At 40.6% G+C, this 21,752-nt stretch overlaps 1 protein-coding gene across 1 annotated transcript in view; it reads left to right on the top strand.

Moving 5' to 3' along the window:
* Positions 1-21,752, top strand: part of CDH4 (cadherin 4) — a 411,166-nt gene that overhangs the window by 47,875 nt on the left and 341,539 nt on the right. The gene's annotated exons all lie outside the window — the stretch shown is intronic.

Raw genomic sequence — 21,752 nt, 5'->3', positions numbered from 1 at the left:
TGTTTGGGAGGAGTTAAGTGTGTAAAGTGTTTTTATAACATTTGACACTTACTCTACTCATACTTAACAGAGGAAGAACAACACAGGATGTGGACTCCTACGATCCATCTCAGCGCTGCCTGAATATAAATATCTGTGACAGGCTGCACAAGGATGCTTTAATGGCAGTTGTCAGAGACATTTAAAATGGATTAGACCATCTCAATTTTTTTTCCTCTAATAATGAATATTTAGTGAGACTTTTAAAGCTGTTAGCTATTAATTATAGAACCTAAAAATATGATGGTGTTCAGTCAAGTAGGAATGAGCACATGACTGTATGCAGAAGTATGTTCTCTGTCTAGATTTTGTGACATGGCTTACTACTTTACATTTGCCTTATAAATACAAGAAATGATTTTTTAATGATGACAGCTGGTGATGAAGCAGACTTGCCCTTGAAAGTTGTAAGCAGGCTGGGAATATTAACACTGAGGAGGTAAAAGGAGAGATTAATAGATAAATGTCCTGATACGTAAATAATGTATGATAAAATTAGATTACCATAAATTTAGTTCTGCTGCAGATAATGGTATTGTTCTGAGGCTAGAAATCCAAGTGTGGCAATGGAAGGTTAATGCTTGCATTAACAGAAATGCAGCCCATTGTCCTTTGCTGGTGTTGTTGCTGCTTTCTGCAGATAAGAAATTGCCTTTCTCTTTAAATTAGTTTATACTACCAAGGGTTACTTTTGCATATTGGAAATAAATAGGGTTATATTTCTACAGCTAAAATAAATGTTTCTACTGTTGAAATAAATGTCTTATTCCAACAGTAGAAAGCTGATTATACCATTGATAAAGAGGCTGTCAGTCAAATAATTCTCATTTATGTATTCAAAAATCTTAACTAATAGTGCAATATAAAAAGCTCAAGTAGCTTTATTAAATTCTTGCTTTTCAGGGTGATTTTTTTCCTTTGTAGCTGGAAATCATCTTCTATTTGCAGCCTGCTGTCATTTCCCTGAGTAAAGAACAGAGTAAGGAGGCTTTGAGTGTATGGTTTGATTACTCTGTTTTGTTGGTGTTTTTATTTTTTTTTGTTGTTTTCACCCAGGTTATTCAAGCACTGGGAATCCAGCTTGTGGGATCTGGTTTTAGCCTTTGCTGGTCAGTTTCTTTGGAAGAAGTCTTTTTTAGAAAGGAGCTTGGCAGTGCCTCTGTGCTCTGGGGAGAGCTGACCCACTGACCTCCTTTAGTGATCCATCTCAGGCTCTGCAGCCCATCCATCTCTGGTTTCCTGGCCTCCCACCTCCATGGGGAGCCCCATTTTCCACGCTGATGGATTGATTTCCTCTGGCACTGCCATGAGAACTTCAACATGGAGCCAGTGTTAGTTTGGTGAGCTCTCCTTGGTCAGCGGGGACAGGGAGAAATGTCCTGAGTGCTGTTTGTCCTCTTCAAGCTTGGATTGAGATGAGTCTTGAGACTTGCACAAAATCATATCAGAAATGTGTGGTCCTACACTTGGTTTTTTGTTTTGTTGTTTATTTTGGTCTTTTTTTCATCCCATGGCTCAATGTCCTGGCTGTGGATCTTCACTTTGCTCTTACCTGAGCTGGAGCTGTGACTGGAGCAGCCTGGTTGTTGCATCTTCCCCCGAGAGTCAAAGAGTTCAAATTCTCCCTTCCAGGCTCTTTTGTCCATCAGCCTTGCAAGTCCTGTTCAGTGTAGTTACACCCTGGGAGTGGGGTGGTGACTGACTTCCTCCCCAGATATGAAGCCAAGGTTCTGGGATGTTGGTGGGAGTGGGACTGGAGCCTTGCCTGACATTCCAGCAGAGCATCCTTTTAACTCTGTGACAACTATCACAGCTCTGGGGGGTGGGGAGGGTGAAATTTGAAGCTTGTCTTACATGGATTGCTTTTCTTAAGTAGCATTTACTGTAAGAAGTGTGAGAAAATGAGAGCAGAGGTCCTAGAGGAGAAATTTGATGGGCAAAGAAGGGGAAGAGAGCCTAAGAATTTATTCAGAGTCCACCTATGTGCATGCATTTATTTCTGCTTAGGCATTGACATTCCTCAAAGTACTCTCAGTTGATAGCTCAGAGTGCCCTAATGATAATTGCATTTACACTAAATGTGGAGCAGCATCAATACTGATATACAAATAACATAAAGCTGCCAGCCATCCTAACTAATCAAATGGAGCTTAGCCCCTGTCTCAGTCAGGGAAAACAGAATTCCTCTTTAAGCAAGAGCTTAAAGAAGGGTGGATGTGGTGGCCCCCCTGTTAAATGTGTCCTATGAAAAAGGATATGAAGAGGAGCAAAAGCTGTCTTGGGGTCTGGAGCATAAATTATAGCACATGTACTTAGATTTTTATAGATGTAAGCAGTATGCAATCACATTTTTTCAGCTCTCAAACAGAATTATCTCAGATTCCATCCCTTGATACAGTTATGCTAAAAAAAATATTTAATTGCTATTATGTTTGGATGGAAAATAGGCTTTAACCTTGAGGTGCTGAAACAGCAAATAAGATACTGTGTTCAGGTAAGGATCTGTGACCTGTAACAGGTGTGAGGGGCTGCAGAAGTGACCTGCTTTTACTTCACAGCATAGAGTAGAGGGAACCTTGCTGAGTGCTAATTAATTGTTGCTTTCATGCAAAATAATTTTTACCTTCAAATAGCCTTGAAAAGAGTTCTCTCAGTTTTATCATCTAGGCGAAGTTGATACTCAGAAGCTTCATAAAATAGGATCTAACCCCAAGATCTGAGCTCTTTAACATTATGGATTTGAATGGAAACAGGTTTGATACAATTTAAGCAAGCCATATATTTAAAAGTAACCCTGTATCTTTCAGGGTATTAGTGTCCAGGGTTTTATGTTTGGGGCTTTGTTTTAACTATGGAAATAAGTATTGCAGGTGATTTTATTTTTTCTGCATGCAATATTTCTGCCGAGATAGGAACTGACTCTTCCACTGACCTGCACAGACTTTCCTCCTGGGATGGCATGTGGGATGGGAGTGGTGTTCCAGGGGGAAGGTGCACAAACACCTGCAGCACAGGTAACCCTGTTCTTCTGGCACCTGGAGTATCCCAGCTTCCCTCCAGGTGTGTGCCATGAGCAGCTGTGTGGGAGAACCCAGTTCATGTTTGTTCATCCCTCTGCACAGCACACTTCATCCTGAGAAATGGAAACACTTTTGTACAAAAGCAACCACCCACTCAAAATACATAAATAAAGACTCTTGGATACATAATCCTGTAAAATACAGCACGGGGGAGATTTCCAGGGAGTGTTTATTACGGTGACAGGTAGAACCAAGTGAGTAAAAGCCTCTCTTGGCTCTCAGTTCTGGAAGGTCCTCATTTGTGATTATAGTCATGATGATAAAGCAATTAAATGCCAGTGAACATATATTTTCCATGGCTGTGAGGCTTCTGGCATAATTATATAATAAAAAATGCCATTAAAGAGCAATAATATTATTAGTGCATCACTTGGAAGATGTGCACAGCTTGGATGCTAAGAGCACAAAACAACCAAAGCCCAAAACCAACCCTGATGTTCCCAGGTGTGGAATTCAGAACAGAAACCTCTCTGCCTGTTGGATGTACAAGATACTCTGACGCACCACAGGCTATTTGCACCTCCAACTGGCCAAATCCTTTTTGCTGTGTCTTTTTAGCTTAGGAAATCTGAACTTTGGGTTGGGTATGGTCAGTTAAAAGCTACGAGACATGTCGAGTAATAACTCCAGGGTCCTGACTCGCCTCTCTGCCTTCTGTAAAACTTGTGAGATTAAACCATGTGAAAATGTGAAAATATATTCCCGTAGTGTGAAGCCTGTTTTATTATAAATTCTGTGTGGATGTGTGTTGCTGTTTTTAGGATTGATACACCCAGCCAGTGGTGCAATCCTGTCTTTCATCCACCAAGATGTGCTGTTGTTGTTAATGAAGGACCTAAAGGCTGCTTTGGTCCCATTAACCATGGCCTGGCTCATCCTTTTCCAAGTGCTCCAGGAGTTAGACTCAGTCAACAGACCTAGGATTCCAAATTCCATTTAATCACACAGATCGAAGAGTTCTTGTTTCATAACTTGCATTGTATTTCCTATTTTTAGCATTGAGGTAATTAATTTGTTCTAAACAGTATTGCTGAAAATCTTCCAGAGGTGGAAGCATTCCAGTAACAGCTGAAACTAGTAATGTAATAGATCTACAAAATATGAAATGTGTATCGAGATCTGAAAGAAAAAATGTTCCAAACCACATCTTTTGTTTGATACTGGAGAGCATGGGTTGATCCATGGCTTGGGTCACTGCTTGCTTGGTATCACAGTGCTGTTGTACAAGACAAGGGCACTCAGGGATGTCACAACTCTGAACAGATGATCAGAAGGTCAAGCTGTGGCTCCTGGCCATAAACTCCAAACCACCTCTGGGAACTTCATAGCACCCTCTGTAAAAGGGGCAGAACCTTTATCAAAGAGGTCAGGCATGCCCTTAAACTCAAACATCATAGTTTTGCTTATAGTCTTTTTGAAGTTAGGATTTAAAACTCTGTTATTAAAAAAAGGGAAGAAACAAATTACAGCTGTAATGTTTTGTTTTCATGGCTGGCAAAATGCCTTCTTAGAAACATTTATTTTAGGAAGAAACACGCTGCCATCCAAATGATTGCATGTGTTTATTTCTTTTGGATGTTTGAGAATATCCCAAAATTACACCATAAAAAGACTGCAAAGATTTAGAACAATCTGCCAGTAATCTGGCTCAAAAGCCCAGTTAATTATTTTGTGGGAAAGGTGTTTTTGCAGAATTCCTCATCTCCATCCCTTCCACTCTGTGTGGAGCCTGTATTTGTTTCTCCACTGACTGGAGAACGTGCTGCCCCTAATCCAGTGGGCTGAGCAAACTCCTTGTTAAGGAAAACCATTCCAGACCCATCAGGAACACTCCAGCCCAGCCTTTGGAGAGGAGGGTGAGCCCTGTGTGGGTTTAGGAATAGGAGTGGATGCTCTAGCTTGGGTTTATAATGGGCCCAGGGCAAGCACCAGCTTTATTTAGACAGCAGTCACTCACACATGTAATGAGCCCTTTAATTAGGTTTTCACAATGTGACAAAAAAATGTCTCATCAAAATATTTATAGTTGGGTTTTGATTTAAGTCTTCATTGCCTGTATAAAACAAAACTTGTCATCTGAGGTAAAGCATCTGGCAAGTCGGTAAGTGTTAGCTCATGAATCGAGCGTGACTATTCTGGGACTGGGGGATTACTCAGATGTAGTAGGGATGCATCCAAGAAGGGATGTGGATAAAAAGAGGATGTCAAGTTTATAGTGTGATTTTTTTTTTTTTTGTGTGTGTGTTTTTTTGATTTTTTTTCATTTTTTTTCTCCCCTTCATGTTTTATTCAGGCCAACAGGTTTATGCACAGCTCATCCTGCCGCTTTTCCAGAGTTTGTTTGTTGATGGATGTCCATGGGAGCATCCTGCTGGTTGATAGGTGGCATTTGTGGAAATTAGACATGTAAGGTGGGCTCTCAGGTGTTAGGGCAGTGGAGATCAGAGGTATACAAATTGGTAATTTGGTTCCTTCTCAGACAGTGGTTCTGCAATGATGAGGAAAATGTGGAATTCTTAATTGTTTAGGATTTGAAATCTTGCTTGTTTTAACCTGATGGCAAAAGTCAGCAGAGGGAAAGGGTAAAGAAATGTGCTGTGAAGTTAAAGCTGGGAGAAGCTCTGTGCTATCTGAATCCCCTGTTCCAGCTGCTTGGATCTTGGACTTGCAGGTCCCCAGGAAGTGCTGGCAATCCTGGCATAGCAGAGCCCTCCTTGGGCTTGGTGTTTGGGGAGGGAGGGGAAGAGCTTATTTTCCTCTGGAGTTTCCCCAGACTCGTTTTCCATTTTGAAATGGAGCAGACACAACTGCATGGTTAGCTTTAATTTTGGTGGAAAAGTTTGCCAGTGTTTCTGCTTTTTAGTTTTTTTAGTGTTATTTGTAAACCCTTGCCAAAAGCCTCTCTCTCTTTCCCACAACTCTTTTAAGAGAACTTGTTTGATCTGTTGTCTTATCTAAGATTATGGCTAATTACTCAATAAAGAACTTTTTTTCCAAGGTCTTTTTTCCCCCCCTTTTAAGTATCATCTCATGGGGTGAAATTTCTTCCTCTTTTGATTTTGCTCCATCACAACTGAGCTTTCATCAAGACATGTCTCAGAATCTGAAGGGAGCAGTTAGTGCGAAACGAAGCCTTTAGATTTTCCCTTTCCTTTTTATGCTAAAGCTGAAAGATGAAGCATATGGAAAAGAAAATAGCATTAAATCTCCCACACCAAAAGGAAAAGCACTGAGGATCTGGCTGTTGCAGGAGAGGTTTGAGCTGTATGCTTCATTTACTACTTTGTGCAGACATAACAAAGAATTTACTTTAGTCCCCGTGGTACTCACACAGCCTATTGCATGGTAGGCAGAGGGAAAGCAATGAGCCTTGTGTTACAGTACAGCAGCAAACTGGGGATTTAGGTGCTTTAAAGACAAATGTTTCCTTAATAATCTCATTGTACAGACCTAGTTCCTTTTTTGGTTTATGTTTCCCATTTCTGAAAAAGGAGCTTTTGAGCGTTGTGCAAATAGTTTTGTTTGAATGATGCATACAGTGAGGCCCATATTTTACTTAATAATTCACAAAAAAAGAAAAGCAAAACCAAAGAAGTCCTGTCAGAAGAGATCTGTCTTTTAACAAACACAAGGCAGAGGGAGAAATGTCAGAGACCTCAGGTCAGATCTCACTTGGTGTTTGTGAACTAGTTCTGGTAAGGAAGGAAAAATGCTGGCATGCCACAGTCTAAACTAAATTTTGGATTTGAGATTTTGTAATTTTGGTGTTATGGGCCTCTTGGAAAAACTCAGAGATGAGAAGTCCCCAAAGGGGTCTTTCCCTGTTCAGGACTGGGGGTAAACCTGTAACATTTTAAATGAAACCCAACCTTAAAACTCAGAACATGGAAATGCAGAGTGTGGCTCATCAATGCCATTTATTGAAGCATTGTGCTGTTAGGTCACAAAACACAGCACTGCCACTGAAGTAATGGGAGCAGATAAAAAGGCTGCTTAAAAGGCAGAGGTTTTTGTGTGCACACATCTCCTTATATTGACAAGTGGGAAAATATTGAAGAGCGCTGGAGCATTTAATTGAGTTTGTGCAAAATGTCCAGGTATGTAATGCTGGGCCGTGGGGGCAATTTAAGTGTTTGTGTCTGCAAATGGAGTGGGCACAGCTCTGTTTCAGGTTATTTTTGTGTTGGATTTTTTGGCTTTAGAAAAACCAGGTAAAGAACCTGCTGCTGTCTCACCCCTGCTCCAAGAAGGACGTCAGTTTGTATGATTTTTTTAATTAAACATCTATTCAGAACTTAGCAACAGGCAGAGAAAAATGGATTTGTCTATATCCTATTGGTAAGAAAGAATGATGGAAATAATGGAAGTTTAATTAAAAATAAAAGCCAAATGGATTCAGCTCTCCTCTTGCCCAAGTTAGGGCATATCTTAGGTCAGAGTGGGTCTTGGGAGGGGAACTGTAGTTAATTCACACACAGATGGGGCCAGTAAATACTGAAGATAAAAGGAAATTATTTTAAAGCTCATGTTCATTGTCTAATCTAGACATACTCTGCAAAAGAAACAATTTAAGTTTTATTTTCTTTGTACTGTGGCAGTTCTGAGTAGGCAGTGTTGCATCAAAAACTTTTCATCCTGTTCTGAGACAAAGCTTGAGTGCCCTTTGTCTCTCCCTGAATGACTTCCCAGGAACTTTTCAACCAGCTGGGCAGCTTCAGTACCCTGGTACAGGTTTTGCTGGCAAGAAGTAGAAGTGTCAAAAATAATAAAGTACCTGCAGGGGTTATAGGTGGGCATAAGAGGAAAATTCTTTTACCAAAGGGAAAAATCTTTAACAATCTTATACCTTGTTTGACACTGGAGCATTGAGGCAGCAGGCAAAACCTGATAAAAAAAACTCAAAAAAACCCCCAACCCCTTCCCTGACCAGAGGAAATGTTGTTTTAACTCAGGTTAAAATATTATTTCAGCATTTCATGTGTAGGTTCTGCAATGCAAAACATGGAAATGATTGTGTTCAGTGTACTGTCACAGCAATGCTGTAATTTCACCAGCAGCTAAACCTACTCCCAGGGCTGCTCTCTGATCTGTAATGGCAACATACTTCTTAATTTATATGAAGTTCTCTTAATTTTTCACACAATTTGTTCACCTGAAGGAGTCTTTTTCTCTGAGGGAATATTGATGTAGACTTTTGGTCTTACCCAGTCCTTCATTGTGATATTAGCACTTAATTAGTTGTCTCTGTTTCAGTAAAAAAAATTAGAAAAGCTGATGAATGAAATGAACAGAAAAAGCAGGTGTGGAATGTCCTTTGTGGGCAGAGAGGTATTCATGGTATTTAAATGGTGAAGGAATTTTTCTGGAATAGAATAATGATTGCTATCAGCTGACATCATTATTCAGATGTCAGGCCTATTTCTTAAAATTTTACTGTTTCCTTGCATATTATTAGAAGGCACATCCTGCTGACTGAGGTCTCCAGCCTTGCCTGAGATCCTGGAGGTGTTGCCTTACTCGGACTGAAGAAAGCCACAAGTCTTAAGCATAAGGACCTACAGACCTAATTATTGCTGAAATGTGCGTTTGCAGAGTGGGACGTGGTGCAGAAAGGCTCCTCCTCTTGGGGAGTGACTTTGACAGGAATGGGGCAGGGCTGAGCAGAACCTGGGGCTGGATGGACACCAAGCCCAAACCAGGTGGGCTGGCACCAGAGATCTGTCCCTGATGCAGAACTTCTGCTGGAATGTCTTGAAGGAATGTTGGTACTAGAGAATGGAAAAAGCTGCTTCAGTTTTGAGCTGAGCCAGTTTAAAGACAGTGTAAACTTAGGGTTGGCTTCAGAGGAAAGATTGACTCTTTAATTGTACCCATTTTTAACAAGTGAAATCTGCATTTGCCTGTTTAGCCTGGTTGCAGGGAGACCCTTTCATTTTCATGTGTGAAAATGAAGTTGCATCCCAAACAGTTCTGTGGACTGTTGTGTTTTCTGGATTAGATGCTGAAATTGGTGGGGGTTTATGTTTTGGCTTTTATTTTTTGTCTTCTTGGGTTTTTATTTTTGTATTGGGCAGCTGCTGTGTCTTCCAGCCTAGACTGCAGCTTAAATCTGTATTTTTTATGACCCTTTGCAACAAGAAGGTGAAATATCAGTGGCTTGATTTCTTACATAACTTGAGGAACTACTTGCAAAAAAACATGTATGGATTTTAAGCCTCCTATTTCCTGAAGCTTCCCTGAGTGATCTTTGGGTCTGAGGATGTCTCACTTGTGACCACAGAGTTTCCTTCCTCTGCTGTAATACCACTATCAACTTGTGGGTTAACTCTGCTAAAAAATAAAGAGTTGGGCTGTGGTGGCATCAAATGTGGCGGACTGTGCCAGGAGCTTGCTTGAACTCAGCAAAACCACCACCAGTTCACTTATTCAATTCTCCTAGAAAAAGACTAAACATGGTTATTTCCTCCCAAATCATGACTTGCATCTGTCATACGGTTTGTTCTGATTTAAAGCTCAAATGTGTGGCCAGAGACAATCCAGGCTGTGGGCTGCTAGAGCAGCAGCTTACATATCTTGAAAAGCGCTTAATAAAGCGATTATGGAAGGGAAATGTGAACTGCACCTGAATTCTGATGACACCCCGTGGTTTCTGTTGTGACGGCCGCGGTGGCAGCCGGCACAGACGCTCCTGTGCCTGATTGTGAGCTGCAGGAAGCTGCTGTTCGCATTTACCGCGTTCCACCGAGCTTCCCACAAACACTCCACACCTGCACGAGCTTGTTCAATAACTGAAAATTAGCTGAAGCCAGCTGTTGGGGAAAGGAAAGGCACTTTGTCATCCTGCCTTTATTTCTGTCATCTTGTGGTGGCAGCTTTCTTCAGGCACCTACCGAGGAAATATGTCAAAACCAAAAGATGTTCGGCATGAGCACTCAGGAGTTTGGGGAGGTTTTTCAAGAAGGGAAAATACTTCACTTTTGTGGAGATGGCTGTGTGCTCTGTATTTAAATACATCTACCTGTGTTCATTATACCTGCCAGGGGAGTTAGAGTAGACAGGCACTGCTGATTTGGAGTTGGAATTTTACTTTATAGGTGTGGTTAGGGCACAAGGAATCTGTAACCAGAAAGAAGCTCATTCTGATGGTCAACCAGGAGCTGTGCCCCAGCCCACTTCTGATAACACTTCTTCCCTTTGCTCTCTGATTTTGGCCACTGAGGTCTAAGAGGGCAACTGTTTAATTTGGATTAAAGTTAGCTAAAGGGAAAGCTTCTCATGCCATTTCTGTTGAGGCACCATCATGGCATTCCTGAAGTATTTTGGACAACCCCTATTTAGTTGACCTTGCTCTCAGAAAATTGCTGCTTCACAGACAGTGCAGTTGGTCCTGTGAGTCATCAGAATACTTTTTTGATGATCTTTTTTTTTTTTCTCACATTTCAAGCGTGGCTGGAGGTTGAAGCAACTCATATTGAGTGGTGAAAACAAGGCCTTCAATAAGCTCCAGAACTGCTGATTGCATTGATTGTTTGGAACCTTTTAACAAAGATGTTTCACCACAAATATAATGAAAGCTTTCTTTTTTACTTCACTTTAAGTCCTTTAATTAGAGGACAGAATGCAGTTGCTATGTGTAACTTACTGTACCACAAGCTGTGCTGGAGTTAATACTGTATTAAACCAGTAACTGTTTCATTAACTGTATTAACAGACCCATAATCAGAGCAAGGAAGTTTGATGTCTTCCTTTTAATATCCCTGTGTTCCAGCTTTGTTTACAGCTTTATTGGCATAGCTGGTGTGTCAGCAGGTATCCTTACTTCATAGTATGCAGACGTTTTAATTGCCCTCATTGTTGAGAAATTAATTTCTATTGAATTTTGAGAAGTGATAGCTGCTGAAGCGTGTAATCAGGTTGGGATGTATTTTGCAAGCACGAGCCCGTGGCCCCTGTTGTGACAGCTGCTGGGCTACCTTTGTGCCTTGCTGTGTGCTGCAGAGATATGGACACTGAGCATCAAGAGGAAAGAAGGATGTTGGCTGGGTCAGCAAGCTTTGCTCCTGCATTTGGTGAGTAATTAGGTGATGTCAATGCTGTTGTGGTGTAGTTGAGATTACTCTTTCATTCACTGAATGAAAGTAAACACATATTTATTCTGCAGCAGGGCTGGACTCTGTGGGGTTTATCTCCCCCAAAATTACTGTTCTGGAATGAAATTTCTAGTGCTGAGTCATATTTTTGAGGGTTTTTTTGCCCTTCCTTCATAAAAATCTGTACATTAAATGGTATTTGGTTTTTTGAAGTGTGCAGTGTGTGCCTCAAAAGTGAATTGTCCACCTCCTGTTGGGCAAGGACAGTTCTCCACTTGAGTCAGACAGTCAGAGCTCTTTATTTTACATCTGAGTACAAACCCCTTGAATTTGGATGATTGCTGGTCCCATTAGAACACTGTGACTGGTGGTAATGGCATTTCATAAAACTGAAAGTCCCTGGAAGATATCCAGAGATTAAGATGTTTGTGTGAATCTTTTCTAAGAAGGGATGTAAATAATTGGCTGTAAATACCTTAAGAATCTAAGAGGGTTGGGAGAGCAATCATGGGTGACAGGAAAGGCAAACTGATGAGTTTCTCCTGGATGCTTTCTAGCTGATGAGTAGGTACTCTGTGATAAAAGTTGCTGGATTTTGGTTACTTGGTAAAAACCCAAGTTCTCTGGGGCGCCATAGGGAATATACACTTGGTTAATCTTTATTCCTTCTCTTTTGCATTGAATATGTAGGAGTTCTGGGAGCCAGTGTTGACAGTAATCCATCAGCTCTTCCATGTGATTCCATGCAGCCTGGCTGTGTGACTGCCAGCACATCCCGTGGGGTGACCTGGCTGAGTGCTCTGGGTCACTTTCCCTCTGCTTCTGGAATTCATGGGCAGTCAGCAGAGGGGATCAGCGACTCACAGGCACCACTGAGAGGGGTTTTTATCTCAACCCACAAATTTCCTTGCTGTTACTCCTTGGATTCTCTCCCCCATGCCACTGGGGAGTCTGAGCTGTGGCTGGGGTTAAACCACACCATGCTGGGAAGATTATCAATCTCCTTCACCCATTGCTGCTATTCTGCCTTCTGTCATTGATAAAACCCCACTTTAATGCTAGAGACAGGAAAATAACACCCCAAAATGCTTTACTATCTCTGGAGGAAATAGGGGTTTTATTTTCTATATAAACATTGAAGATGTGTGTGCACTGCCACTCTGAGCACCACCTGTAGTTAAATGGCTGTTGTTTCTGCAGAGAACCAGGAAAGCTCTATTTTTCCAATTACAAATGGAGAAAATCCACAGGGTGATATTGGATTAATTGACAGACAGCCATGCATGAGTAATCCTGTACTTCCAAATGTAAATAACAAGTGCTTTGGAACAGTTAGAATAAAGATTTTTATATTTATTGAAATTAATCCAAAACTGTGAGCTGTGTCTGTACACTGTAAAGAAATAAGTGATCATTAAACAAAACCCACAGCCTTGTCTGTGCTGTACAGAACCTGTGTACCAGCCTTTTAAAAAAAATCATTGTTGGAGTAATTGCTTTTCTTTATGCTTTAGCATAGAACAGCTCCAACATCACAGTTGAAAATGGGGAAGAAAAACGTGCTTTAAGTGGTTTTACTTAACTAATTACATGGTTAGGCGCGTAATTTAAATAAAATGCCTTGATTTGTTAATAAGTTGTTTAAATTAATAGGGGGGAGAAAAGTGCTCCAGCAGTTCATCTTGTACCCCTGCAGTTTAACATGGAATACCATGTTTAATGTGGCAAGTGACTTTGAGGGAGTAATACACCACCAGTAACAAAAAAACAAGCAGAGATGTTCTAGCCCTGGTAAGATAAATTCTCTTCTTCACAAAAATGAACCAAGGGAAGGAAATCACACTTCATGTGCACATTTTTATTTTGTTTACTTTTATGCAAATCAGACTGTTGCAGGGGAATTAGTTGTAAACTCCAGGACAGACTAATTTGATATTGTCCCAGAAGGATGTACACTGGAATATTTAACAAAAGCAACGATGCCAGTGAATAGATGACATTAAAAGTATTACTTTTGCATAATTTATGTTCAGTGGTGCTGATATCAGGCCTCACTTCATCACCTGCTTACACAGAGAGTGCTGGATGTTTCAAATCTCATTAAGCTATTTATTCATTGTAATGAATGATTTTAATGTACTGTATTAAGGTTATGCCACACTGCACTGTTCAAAAATCCATCTTACTGTACACATTTTAATGTTTGCAGTCAAATTAATACCTTTATTACTGCCTCAATGGTTGAGTGGACACTGTTCATACATTAATCATTGTTGTCTCTGCTTCATCCCACTCCTTTGCTTAAGTTTCTAATGCCACATTCCTTGATAGAGATGTAATGATCTGCAGTCACACAATTTGCATCTGTATGCAAGGTCCAATACCAGAGCCTGGCCATCATGTTTCTCAGATGTTCTTATACACAAAATGTATGATATTTCCATGCACCTTGTCAGAAATACATTAAATTTTAAGATAATAAAGTGCACATCCAGCAGCCTCTGCTAACTTCCCCTCCAAAACCCTTCCTATTGTTGTCTGTGCACAGCAAAGACAGGTGATAATATTTCATAGCACCAACAGCAGGGAGATGAAATTGAAGTTCTTTTACTCCTGTAATAAATCTGATCAGATTTTAGATTTAGATGTATTTTAAAAGCATGCTAATTGCCAAGTGCCAGTACTAGGGTGGCTGATAGGGATTTTGTACCTTACTGTTAACACACCAAAGGGCAGATGTCAACTGTTACATCTGAACTTGCAAATTATATCTCTTCACTTGATGTGCTTTAATAAATAATGTCTTTTGAGTTGATTGTTGGTCTCTTCCCTGGAGTTTTTTTATTCCTGATTCTTTATAACCCATCGAGTGCTTGAAATTCCAGCCATGTAGGTGATTGAAAATTGCTTATCTGAGACAGGGGGAAAAAAAAGAGCTAAAAGCTGTGTTTTACTGGAAAATGTTTGTGGGAAAATTTGGTTAAATGGGCTTTAGATAACTAAATGCTGATTCTGGTTCTAAGACTGTGAAATATTTTGATGGCAAAGACTTGAAGATGGCCAGCAGTATCAGAATGTGAAAAGCAAAGCTTCAGCTTGGATTGTAGCTAAATTGACTGCCCAAATGTTAATTAACCAAAACTGAGCTTCTCACACATTAGTTAGAATTAGTAGGAGCAACATCTTTTATTTCTTAATTCATCTAGTGCTTGTGTATTACAACAGTATGAGAATGATGAAGGTTTTTCCTCAGAAGCTGTTTCCCATCATGATAGAGCAGAGCAGTGCTGGAATGTTTGCACTGCCTGTGGGACAGGATATTCCATCTCTGTGCAAGGAGGAAATGCTGCTTCTGTCTCTGCTCTTTCAAAGGCAGATTTTTAGCACCTGGTTTCTAGGTCGTGATGTGACATACAAATACACTTCTATAATTTAACAGAAAATACTCCAGAAGTATTTTCCAGCAAAACCTTGGAGATTGACAGGTTCCTTAGTTTACATCTCACTTCCCAGCCAGTGCTTAGAAGTGTTGGTGATGCCCAGCCCTGGCTGGTTGGAATTGGATCCCTGTCTGAGGTGGAGCTGTCCATTTTGATCCAGGAGGACTGCAAACATCTCCTCTTCCTCTTGGGGAAGGACAATGAAATTCCTGTTCCTCTGGGTGTGCCAATGAAATTTGGAGGCAGAGAGGTGCAGCTGGGCTGGCATTGGCATGTTCTAGTACGGTGTTATTTACGTTTAAAAGACCAAAGAGAATTAAAACTTCTCTGCCCAAAAATGTCTCCCAATTTCTAGGCAGTATGCTGCTAAAAGGCATTAGTGAAGTTCTTGGACTCCTGACAGTTTTTGGGATCAGGCTCTCTTTGGGAGTTTACCCTGGGCAGATGCACACAGCATTGGCATGCTGCTCAGCAAGCTGAAAGAAATCCCAGCGATCCTAAATTTGGGCCAGGTTTTCTCCTAGTTGACAGAATGTCAGTGAGCCAGGGAAGAAATTTAAGGGGGTTATCTTCTCAAGATATTAAGCTCTTCCAAGCTGACAGCTTTGTTGCAGAGGTCAGCTAGGAGGAACAAGAAAGAGGCCCTGTGATGCAAAGATGGACTGACAGATATGATTTCTCTTCCTTTTATTGAATTATAATGTCAGTGGTTGTGTCCCATTACTCCTATGAGGCTGGAAGCCTCCATCTGAAATTGGAAAAAATGGATTTTAGTTGGTAAAGACAGATTTTTTCTTGTTTTGTTCACAACCACTCTTAAAGGCTGCTCAGGTGTGAGGCAGTGCATGAGCTGGGGCTGGCTGATGAAATCCAAATTAACTCTGTGTATTGAACAGTAACAGAGTGAATGCAAACCCTGAGGATGGGGTGTTTTTCCCAGTGATGAATCTGCAGTCATCATCCTTGCAGCCCCAGACAAAGGGGTTTGGGTAGCTCAGTGCAGGAAATGCAAAATGCTGAGGAATTGATCTGTTTGGCTGGGTCTGTGTTTGAAGACAAATCAGGTCGAGTTTTCCTATGTAAAGTTTCTCCATGGTTGCAGCAACAACAGGATCCTTCCCTGGTCTGATTTTCTATTTCATTTCTTTCACTTTAGCTGCTACGTGTACAGGAGAAAGTTCATCTTGTCTTTTGTGCTCTGCTTTTGGTGGTGTTGGCCCCATTTTGCCAAAAGCTGCATCATCAGCTATAAGCAGCAGCCTTCTAATGTATTAAAGACAAGAAAATCCTTAGGAAAACTGCACTGAATGTACACAATTATTTTGGGTGACATGCTCATCAAAGATAATTGGCAAATTTGAAAGTGCATCTTTTGAGCCATATGTGAAATGTCCAGTAGAGTATGGCTAATACAGGAAATATATTTATGGTTTAAGCTTTCCTAGGAACAGCTCTGCCTGCTGAGTAATGGGATCAGAGAAGAGGGAACTGAACCACCCAATTTCTCTTTTCCAGTCCTAAAATCTCTTCATAAAACTGGGAAGGCAATTTCAGCTATCAGAACATAATGTGTGAATTAACTAGTTATATGTCAGGACCATTTTTTATGATCTCATTTGTTCATATTACCTTGTGCTTTGAGTGGCAAAGGTGTCAGAACCTTAGAAGATGAGACTTATCTGGTTGAGTGTGGTGGTAATAATGTGTACAGTGGCTGCAGCAGCTGAGCTGAAGGCAAACTGGTTCTATAGGGTTGTTTATAAGAAAAATTAATTAAAAAGAACACTATTAAATACACAGCATGTTGTTGTTCTTGAAAGAACACATATAAATATTGGAAATAACAAAGAATAGAGTTCATTAGAAAAGTCTTGTGATTTAATTTTGAGACCTAGGATTTGTGGATGGGTGAGAAAGGCCTGACTTCTTGTAGCTTTTTCTCTCCCCAAGAACTTTTTGTTAACTGTAAAAGTATATGAGATCCCAGCCTTTGAGAGCTCTTTACTCTCCTTTGTCAGAGAAAAAACCCTAAGTGTTTTCTGTAATTCTGAGTTATCTGATCATCTAACAAAGGTAAACATCCCCCAAGAGCTGCAGAGATAGGCCAAGGTACAAGGCTGATCACGACATCCTCCAAGGGAAGCATTTTTGCCTGAGCAGCTCTTACAAACAAACAGGAACTGTAAAAGTGGGAGAAGGTGCAGAGGAGCTTCATTTGAGGGAAAATCGGAAGTGTAAGTTCCTGGCCTGGGCTCCTGGAGAAGGCACTAACAGGAGAATAATGGCAGGTGATGAACATGGTGTGGGTGTGTGGCCCCTCTGGATTGCTGGCAGGGCACTGCTGGGAACACCAACAGCTTTTCCATGGGGACTGATGGGACACAGGCACTTCTGTTGTGGCCCAGAATGACAACCTCCTGTGTCCTGTAAAAATGGTGGAAGCTTTTATCAGATTGAGAAAAAAATTAGGAAGCAGTGAAATGAGTCCTGTGTAACCTGGAACACTTTTCATGGATGCTTTAGTACAAATTCTTCTCTTGCTGGCTCAGGAGACACCACTCAGAGCTTTTTGAAGGCAAGGCAGTGGATGTTGGTAGTTAGATGTCAGATGTAATCCGTAGAAGAAAATTATTTTTTTTGTGGGGAGCGTTGTAAGCTTGATTTTAGGGAAACATTCCATATCATTGTTTCTGATATGTACAAAGTTAAAGCAAGAAGGACATTATTTCATCTGTGGAGCTTCTTCTCATGAGAAGCAGAGCTCTCTCAGTACATCCTGTCTGCTGTTTCAAACTAATAGGGATGTTTTACCAAGGCACGCTTCTGGGAATTGAAAGAAATGCGGCATAAAAGAGGTTAAATCAATACCCAGAATTTCAGAAATGTATTTCAAAAGGAATTGTAGCAGTTGATTTTCTCCATTTTTCAGGGAGGTAATGAAAAATAAATGGGGAGACTACTTAGTACTTCATGTCTGATAACTCAGAGAGCATATATACAAAGCTGCAGTCAATTCAAAGGCATTTTTGGAGTGATATATTGATGGATGGAGGCAGCATGGATGGTGTCCTTGGCTGTTCTGTCTGGAGCAGGGTGTTGGCTGTGGCAGTGTGATGAGCTGGGCATGCTGAATTCTGGCTCCTTGATATTTTTGTGCCACTGACCAAACCCTCTTTATGTTTTGATTCTATTTTCTCTGATATTCCGTCTTGATACAAGGAGGTGTAGACAGAGATTTGGGGGCTGTGCTTGAGCTCCTGCAGGCAGACACTGTTTGCAGAGGTAAATAAAAATGAAATTAAGAGATGACTGACAGCCTATATTCATAACCTCACTTGTAGTGCTTCCTACCTTTTCAGCACTTCACAGTGCAATTTTTATATTCTTCTAATGCATTTTCTTCTGGATGTGGGCAATAACAGACCTTACAGGCATTATTTGGGAGTGATGTTACTCTGAGGGTGGCTCTGTTTTATTTTAGTGTTCTTATAGATGTAGTGTCTCTTTGTTTACTCTAGTGTGAATATTAATTGCATGTTAATGTATTATATGCACAATAAAGTACATTCCTGTTAAGTGTCTAATGTTATATTATGCATGTAACACGTTAATATGGAATAATTAGCTAGGTCTTCACTTTGAGGTCCATCACAAATTCTTTAGCTACATGAATTAAATTCATCAAGTAATTTCATGAAATCTTAACCTCTGTAGTGACTAAAGGAAGCCTTGCTGAGAGCTGGAACATTTTATAGATAGGACTATTTATCCAAAGTTCTATTATTAGCCTAGAAAGAAGGGCTCACCATGTATTTTTATTAAAAATGACAACGTACTTAACATCTTTAATGAAAACTAACCATTGTGATATGAATTTAGAAACCCTGACACCTTCTTTTATAGAAATGAAGTCCCCTAGTATATTAAAATTAACATTTTTTAATAACAAAAAGTGATATAGTCCACTGGAGTAGGACTAAATTTATCTTATGATTGTACTTGTCATGGCTTTGAGTATTTATTGAGTAGTTTTAAAAGTTCATTAAACTCAAGAGATTAAATATTGCCCCGAGCAGTGCTCCATAAAAGAAAAAATATAGTGCTATTACTTGGTAAAATGTTGTGCTATGTTGTTAATTTAACTCCCCTGAGTTCTCATCTTCTGCCTCAAAAGACGTTTCTTCATGCTGCTGGAGGTGGCATTTCCATGAGTCTGGGCTGTTGGTCTGGGCTGCAGGTCCTGTACCTGGAGCTGCCAGGGGGATGCTGTCCTGGGGGTGGGATGCTGGGCCTGCCCCGTTCCCAGGGGAGGGATGTGCTCCTGGGGAGTCAATGCCAGCTCTGCTCCCTGCTTGTGGCAGCTCTGTCTCTGCCAGGACAGCCCTGGCTGAGCTCAGGGTACACCCGCCTTTCCTCCAGCGCTCCTGAGACTCCTGCCAGGGACTCTGCTCCTGCCTTGACAGTTCTCTCCAAGGATACACCTTCAAAGCCTTCCACAGGCATCGTGTTGCAGATCCCCAAGCTGAAAGTGTGTGGGGAGCTGTGTGAAAAGGCTTTAAATAATGCAGCTGGTACTGCATGGGATCGCTGCCACGTCCAGAGCATCCTGTGACAGAACTGATGTGCTCTCCTTTGATTTCAGACCAATCATAAACTCATTTCTCTCTAAACAACTTAACATCAATTGCAAGAGATTGTCCTGAGCAGAAATCTTGTTATACTTTCTATAACTTAAGTAAAAGAGCTCTAATTTCTAAGACCTACCCATTTTAAGAGTTATTGGAGAAACTGAGTGTAAGATTTCCTTATTTGCTGATGGGCTTTGTATTCTCTGCTCCCTTGAGTTTCTTCCCCTTTCTCCTTATGCAGATGGTTGAGGGCTTTCTTTAATTGTTATTTTTAACCCCCAGATCCATGTGTGCAGCCATATGAGGTTGGTGGATATTTTTCCAGCTCTGTATGTTCGTGCAGCACTTTTGCCTGGGGACGTGCACATTCCGCATGCACGCCAGGCACGATGTGTGTGTAAATCAAGGATTGATTTGAAAATTAAACTTGCTGGCCCTCCAGCAATATCTAAGTTTACAGTGACAAAACAATAACAGGGAATTAGAGAGAATCTCTCCTAAAATCAAATCAGGCTCTTGTTTTGCAGCAAGTAATTAGATTGCAGTTTGTTTCATTGCAAAACTCACCATGGCCAGTAAATTAAACTATCACTTGTCTTGCAAAAATAGTTTCTTTTGGACTGTTTGACTGTGGCCTTTTTTTTGCCCATATTTTTCAGCTTTGTTACCAAATGAAATTAAGTTTTACATTAGAATGGGAAGCAGCTGCTGCTGTTAAATTTGCAGTCTCGGATCTGTTGCACAATTTACTCTGGGCTTTAATATGAAATTTAACCTATTACTGATCTGTCTAATAATGTTATTTGTCTTGGGACAACCTGAATGCCTCAGAATGACTCCTGAATGAATTGCCTTATATACAAGGTAACAATCTAATGGAGTTGCAGGACAGAAAAAAACAATGTACACTTCATCTTTTGCCATAGTATCTCTTCACCTCCTCCGAGCAAAATGTATTTGCCAATTAGAGGAGTTACACAAAATATTCTATTCATCAACCAATTTCCCTTTTCTTGTTTCTAATGCATTTGTTTGAGCCTCAAACACATTTTTCAGTTGTGAGATGTATCTTCTGTCTGTACAAATAAACATGAGCTTTAGCCTTTAGCAAGATACTTGAAAAGGAGATAAATACATGTTTAGCTCACTAAGTTATGCAGAAAAATGACAAAACAAAATTGGATGATGTTGTATTGCCTTTGTATATGCAGGGGGCATGGGAGATGCAGCTCTTCAGTGTGCAGCTAATAAAAGCTGATGTTTGGCCATTTGATTTTTCACTCCTGTGCACCTCGCAGGCTTTAAACAGCTCATGGAGAGTTTGGGAGACGTGCAAGGAGATGATATTATTTTGGAAATGAAGTATTTCACAGCTGCTCGTGCTGAAGCTTTAAGCTCAGCACAGACATGTTTAGAGGCTGATCTGGCTTCCTTCTCATCCTCTCTGGTTGTCCTCCCTTTGTGTCCCATCTGCAGAATGTGGGGCTGTTGGTGCTGATAGAACCTCATCACCAGCACTGAGCATTTGCAGCCCATGAGTTCCAGCCAGTAATTAGCACTGTGTTAGGTAAACCCTGGGTAATTAATTCATGTGGTTTTTTATTCATTTTTACCATGTATGGGCTCGAGTGTTGGTCGGCCTTTGAGTGCTGTGCCAGAATTGAGGTCAGTCCAACTTGGGGATCACTGTGAGTGTGCAGTTTTACACAGCAGCAGTGTTTTCTTCCTTGGGAAAGGCTGGGAGAGAATTTATGCTGTGAAGCAGGGGGAGACTGAGGCTTTTATCAAGGTAGGAGAGTTGTTTGGTTTCACTGCTGGCTTTTTTTTATTATGGGCTTATATTAGAACCAGATAGCTTTGTAGAAATGGTCAAAGGATCAGTAAAATTGAATAGTAAATTTTACTGTGGTAAAATCAGTGTGGAACAGTAGTTATGATTTGATGGCATGCTGGTCACAAAATACAGAGGTGTTTGTTTCAGCCTGATCAAAATACAAGATTGGAGTCCTGTTGGAACAAACTGCAGGCTTATGCTTGTTATTTTATGATTTATAATATAAAATGAATACTCTACTGCATAACTTTTTCAGGTGAGAATTTATTTTCACAAATAACTCCTCACAATGTAGAGTAAGTTCTGAAATGCCAATGTGCACGTAAGTTAAATATTCAAATTTTCAATTGGCTTTGATGTGTTAAGTAAGCAAATCATTTCTGCTTGCATTTTTAATTAATCTAGCTCCTGCCACCCCTAGCACTGAGAATTGTGGTTCCACCCCTGGCAGTGTTGGGTTCAGAAAGATGGAAGCCCCCACTATTTGAAGTGGAAGCACTGGTTTAAAATGGGATGTCGGAGTGCAGGTCCAAACTTCTGTCAGTTGGTTCTCTTCACTTAAGCAGTGCTTACATGGTCTCAATTATTGCTTTTTTCCTTAAAGTAAAAAATGAATCTTACAGGAGGCAGCTTTTAGAAAA

This window comes from Parus major, chromosome 20 (genome assembly GCF_001522545.3).
Source record: "Parus major isolate Abel chromosome 20, Parus_major1.1, whole genome shotgun sequence".
In the NCBI taxonomy this organism is placed as follows: Eukaryota; Metazoa; Chordata; class Aves; order Passeriformes; family Paridae; genus Parus; species Parus major.
Note: the sequence above shows the minus strand (reverse complement) of the source record. Positions and strands in the feature narration are given on the sequence as shown.